The sequence below is a fragment of the Triticum aestivum genome, chromosome 2D (genome assembly GCF_018294505.1).
Source record: "Triticum aestivum cultivar Chinese Spring chromosome 2D, IWGSC CS RefSeq v2.1, whole genome shotgun sequence".
Lineage (NCBI taxonomy): Eukaryota > Viridiplantae > Streptophyta > Magnoliopsida > Poales > Poaceae > Triticum > Triticum aestivum.
In genome coordinates, this window is record NC_057799.1 from 50,742,930 (window position 1) to 50,749,053 (window position 6,124).

The window sequence follows — 6,124 nt, forward strand, 5'->3', positions numbered from 1 at the left end:
AGGATAAGGGCGCCAGCTCCCCCCGCCTCCTCGGGCCTCTCTCCCACTCGCCCCCGCTCACCCCTCGGCCTTTGCGCCTCTCCCCCGCCAGATCCACCTCCCTCTCCCCTTCGATCCCCTCTGCCCGCGCGTGCTCGCCACCGTTCACCGTCGAACTCGCGGCCACCGTGCCCCGATTGCCCCGACGACGTGCCCGAACGCCTCCCCGCCGTCGACTACGTCGACTACGCCATCAGGAACGAGCCGAGCGCCACTGCACCGACCTCCCCGAGCGCGTCTTCCCCGCACGGCCGCCGTCGATCGTCGCCGATTCCGGCTACCCCGCGCCCTCCCCGAGCTCACTGCCACTCCCTACGGCTCCGCTGTGAGCTCCCGCTTCTCCTCCCCCTCTCCGTTAGCTCGCCCGCGTTCCGTAGCTGCTCCCCCACGCGCGCCCGAACGCCGCGCCGCGGAGCTCGCCGCCGGCGGGTCTCCGGTGACCAAATGGTCACGGGCGTAGGCCCGCTAGCCCGACCGCACCGTGCCGCACCCGCCTAGCTACTTAGCTCGGCCGCTCGCGCGCTCTAACGCAGCACCTGCCCCCAGCCCGTAGCACCTCGCCGCCGGCGAGCTCGTAGCGGTCGTCCCCGGCCGTTCCAGCCCCTCCGACCACCGCCGTTGGATGCGCGACGCCGAGCCGCGTCGAACGCGCCCAGCCACGCCCCCGAAGACCCCCTGTACGTGAAACCCGTACCCCTCCCGAGCCGCGCCGCCGTGCGTTTGGTCGCCGGCGATGCTCCGGCGCCGGCCGCCGACGTGGCTGGCCAGGGGCCACCCCAGTGCCCCTGCTAGTGGCCCCCACGGGCCCCAGTTGACTGGGTTGACCCAGTCAACTGCCGACTGGGCAGACCCAGTCACTGACATGCGGGCCCCGCCGCAAAAATATAAAAAGAAAAGAAAAAGAAAATGTTTTATAAATAAAAATAATTATTTTAACTAATCACTCACTGACATATGGGGCCCACCCCTCTAATTATACTGTTAGATTAGTTTAATTAAGTATTAGACTAACAGAGGCTGACATGTGGGTCCCACTGGACCCACCTGTCTGGTTTGACTGGTCAGCCGACCTGTTGACCTGCTGACGTCAGCATTACCTCATGCTGACGTCATAATTAATTTTTGCTGAATAAAAATAATTCCAGAAATTCAAATAAACTTTGAAAATTCATATCTTTTAAACCGTAACTCGGATGAAAATGTTTTCTATATGAAAGTTGCTCAGAACGACGAGACGAATCCGAATACGCAGTCCGTTCATCCACCACACCTCCCTAACCTATCGAACTAGCAACTTTCCCCCTCCGGTCCGTCTGTCCGAAAACGCGAAACATCGGGAATACCTCCCGGATGTTCCCCCCCTTCACCAGTACCACCTACTGTCGCGTTAGGACACCCCTAGCACCGCTCATTGTCATGTCACGCATCGTCATGCTTATGTTTGCATTGTATTTACTGTTTCTTCCCCCCTCTTCTCTCCGGTAGACTACGAGACCGACACTGCTGCTGCCCAGTTCGACTACGGAGTCGACGACCCCTCCTACGTGCCAGAGCAACCAGGCAAGCCCCCACTTGATCACCAGATATCGCCTATTCTTCTCTATACTGCTTGCATTAGAGTAGTGTAGCATGTTACTGTTTTCCGATATCCTATCCTGATGCATAGCCTATCCTTGCTACTACTGTTGTTACCTTTACCTGCAATCCTACATGCTTAGTATAGGATGCTAGATTTCCATCAGTGGCCCTACATTCTTGTCCGTCTACTATGCTATACTATCGGGCCGTGATCACCTGGGCGGTGATCACGGGTATATACTTATATACTTTATACATGACACATGTGATGACTAAAGTCGGGTCGGCTCGTAGGAGTACCCGCAAGTGGATCTTTGTGGCGGAGCGACAGGGCAGGTTGAGGCCACCCAGGTGAGAGGTGGGCCTGGCCCTGGTCGGTGTTCGCGGTTACTTAACACGCTTAACGAGATCTTGGTATTTGATCTGAGTCTGGCCATTTGGTCTATACGCACTAACCATCTACGTGGGAGTAGTTATGGGTATCCCGACGTCGTGGTATCAGCCGAAGCTCTTTTGACGTCAGCAACTGAGTGGCGCGCGCCGGATTGGACTGGAACGCCACTAGGCTAGGTCTGCTTCCGGCCGCGTACGCAACGTGCAGGTGTGCATAGGGCGATGGGCCCAGACCCCTGCGCGCATAGGGTTAGACCGGCGTGCTGACCTCTCTGTTGAGCCTAGGTGGGGCTGCGACGTGTTGATCTTACGAGGCCGGGCATGACCCAGAAAAGTGTGTCCGGCCAAATGGGATCGAGCGTGTTGGGTTATGTGGTGCACCCCTGTAGGGAAGTTTATCTATTCGAATAGCCGTGTCCCTCGGTAAAAGGACGACCCGGAGTTGTACCTTGAGCTTATGACAACTAGAACTGGATACTGAATAAAATACACCCTTCCAAGTGCCAGATACAACCCGGTGATCGCTCTCTAACAGGGCGACGAGGAGGGGATCGCCGGGTAGGATTATGCTATGCGATGCTACTTGGAGGACTTCACTCTATTCTCTTCTATATGCTGCAAGATGGAGATGTCCAGAAGCGTAGTCTTCGACAGGACTAGCTATCCCCCTTTTAATTCTGGCATTCTGCAGTTCAGTCCACTGATATGCCCCTTTACACATATACCCATGCATATGTAGTATAGCTCCTTGCTTGCGAGTACTTTGGATGAGTACTCATGGTTGCTTCTCTCCCTCTTTTCCCCCTTTCCTTTCTATCTGGTTGTCGCAACCAGATGTTGGAGTCCAGGAGTCAGACGCCACCGTCGACGACGACACTTACGACACTGGAGGCGCCTACTACTACGTGCAGCCCGCTAACGACGATCAGGAGTAGTTAGGAGGATCCCAGGTAGGAGGCCTGCGCCTCGTTCGATCTGTATCCCTGTTTGTGCTAGCCTTCTTAAGGCAAACTTGTTTAACTTATGTCTGTACTCTGATATTGTTGCTTCCGCTGACTCGTCTATGATCGAGCACTTGTATTCGAGCCCTCGAGGCCCCTGGCTTGTATTATGATGCTTGTATGACTTATTTATGTTGTAGAGTTGTGTTGTGATATCTTCCCGTGAGTCCCTGATCGTGATCGTACACATTTGCGTGCATGATTAGTGTACGGTCAAATCAGGGGCGTCACACAGCCGATGGAGATTCTGGAGACGGGTGACCAGATTCCTTCAAAGGATGGTGGTGCTCCTAGAGCGGCTTCTGGAGACCCGGAGGCTCCGGATATATTGCGGGACATGTTGCGAAAAGCATCTGTCTCGGGGGAACAGCGTACCTTGATGGGTACAATGGTTGAGAAGATTTAGTCCGCGAAGAGCGGATTGAATGAAGCCTTCACGAGCCTGCTAAAAGGCTTCGAGGTTTGTGATATAATATTTTCAGCTATGTTTTATTTGCAAAGATGCACTTGTATATAGGTAGTAGCCCCTGAGACTCAGGTTGGCTTCCACTGGGAAGCGAATTGGAGGATAAAAAAGGATTACTCAAGGACTGATCTGATGAATTTGAACGCAGGCTGTTTCCCCCTTAGCTACTTCCCAGACTATGGATATTGCCGAGCTGCAGCAGAATCTTGATGTAGCAGGGGATGACCTTGCGTTAATCAATATGCGTCTTGACGAGTCGCAAGGTATGTATTTGGGGCAATCCCCATACATTTTTTGTGGTATAAGCATGATGCTAAAATCTGTATGCTGGAATATGCGTGACTGCAGATGGTGCTGCCGACGTTGAAGTTCTTCGAGCGGAGCTGGCCCGGGCCAAGGAGCAGGCCCGGTGTAGCAATGCGGATGCCAAAAAGGCATCGACTGAGTTAGAAGCCGAACAAGCTGCACGGCGCCAAGACGAGGAGAAGATATCCACGATGACGTTCGAACTGGAGAATGCTACTGGCCACTGTGAATTTCTGGAGAAGGATAATAAAGCCTTAACGGCTGAACTGGACAAGGCCTTACAAGAGGCGAGAGAAGCGCGGTCGGAGTCCAGAGCATCCCGTGAGGAGATCCGGCAAGCTAGGGACATTGCGGCTAGTAAGCCGTTTCTGCTACAAACTAAGTTCGGTGATCCGAACTATGCTCAGCTTAACCAAGTGTGGAGTTCTCCGGACGAGTTTTTAGACCTGCCGAAGAGTTCTTCTGATGCGGCGCAGTATTACCAAGCGCGAGATCGGTATGCAATGGAGAAGCTTTTTTTATCGCAGTTTGGCGCATCAAAGCGCCCTCTGTTGCTCAATGAACATATGTCCCAATGGGCCGAACTTCATAGGATATCCGGCGCTGCCATGAAGAACGTCATAATCCGGTTGTGGCCAACCGAGCCTGTTCCGAATAGCTACTTCGGTTTGGTGCAAAGGCTTGTTGACGCGGTGCCGCGTATCGACGCTGTGAAGCGATCGGTGTGCATTGTGGGTGCATGGATGGCTTTTGCCCGAGTCAAGACATTCTGGGGGAAGATGAAGGCCATCGATGTTGCGGCGAAGAGTCCACCCAAGGGCAAGGACCGTCCTGAACCGGAGCATTATTTTGAAGACGTCCTAGAGGCTGCTCGCTTGATAAAGGGTCAGTGCTCGAAAGACATAATGTTCGAGTGAGGTGTATGTGAATTGTAAAAGACAATTTTATAGTTAATCTATTTTAATGTTTGCTCGAAAGCTTGAATTCCTCCTATGCGGCCGTTTTAATATAATCTGAAAGTTTTCCAGTCGTCGGCTTCCCCCTCGTGGGAAGTACGGGGTGTTTGGAAAAGCATTTAATCACTCTTTGTCCAACGTCTTGGTCCACAAAGGAGGTGATAATGCGGCGAACCAGGCAATCGGACTATAGGGTGTTAACACTTTCACTTAGCCATAGGAGTTTTATGGTGGGGCTACGACATAGCCCCTGGTATGTATGCGGCGTATGGTGCCTTACATATTTGATCTGAAAAAGATCCCTCGTATGACACGGGGAATCGCTAAAGATTCCAATAAGTCGTAAAGTGGTTGACCAGCTCTCGCCGCATCATGACAGTCAGTTTTCGTCTTTCTCTACTGAGGTACTTGACCAGATGAACCGGAAGCACAATCGCAGTAGTTCTCCCTTTACTACCCTAGCCGATAGAGCGGAACGTAGGGTAGCAAGCACAGGAGCCGGGCAACCCAACTATTGACCCAAGACAATGATTCGGAGCTGATGCATATAAGGCCAAACTTGCGACGCCGAAGTACGTTGTAGATCTGTTCGGGCTTTGGCTGGCAACTCATTTGTTCCCATACCGAGCCCCTGGCAGGTTATGCCAAGGTATATCTGTGAAACAACCATGGGGGCTGTATTCAGTGGCGAAACAACACGGATGATTAATTCGGATACTGTTTACTGGGAGCTGAGCGATATGCCAATGAGTACTTATTATATATATAAAAGCCATCCTCCCGGCTATTTGACATGCTCGGGGTCGGAGGCGGAGGAACAGGCATAGTACAGGCTCAAAATAGAGAGTGCGGTCTACAAAAAGTTATTTTGGACCTCCTGTCGCACGTCTGCGCCGCCAGTCCTCGGCGGGGGGAATCCTTGATGGAAATAGCCCCTTAGGTGAGTGTACGGATCCGAACTCCGATAGAGCCAGTTTCAGATGTTTGTCCTATTCGTCACCTGTTTTTAAGGGATAGTGAAGGAAGAAATAAAAAGAAAATAAATAAAAAATGTTACGGGAATGCTTGCAGGCTTGTCCGTAGTGTGCTTCCGCCAATGCCCATGGTATCTTGAGTGCGTAATGATGTATGCGCGGTACAAATTTTGCAGGTGTGCGAGGTGGGCGGCGGAAGCCGGGTTGCTATTTCTGCTGCGGGAGTGGTCGATCCACGTGTGGGAATTGCTTCTGACCCCCGGTATTTTGTTGATGAACGCCTCTGTCGTCCCTGTCGCCTGACGGCCTCCTCCCCTTGTGTTCGGCGTTGAGCTTGCCGGCCTGCTTAAAGACCCAGCAGTTTCTGTTGGTATGATTAGCTGGTTTATCGGGGTGGCCATGAATCTGGCA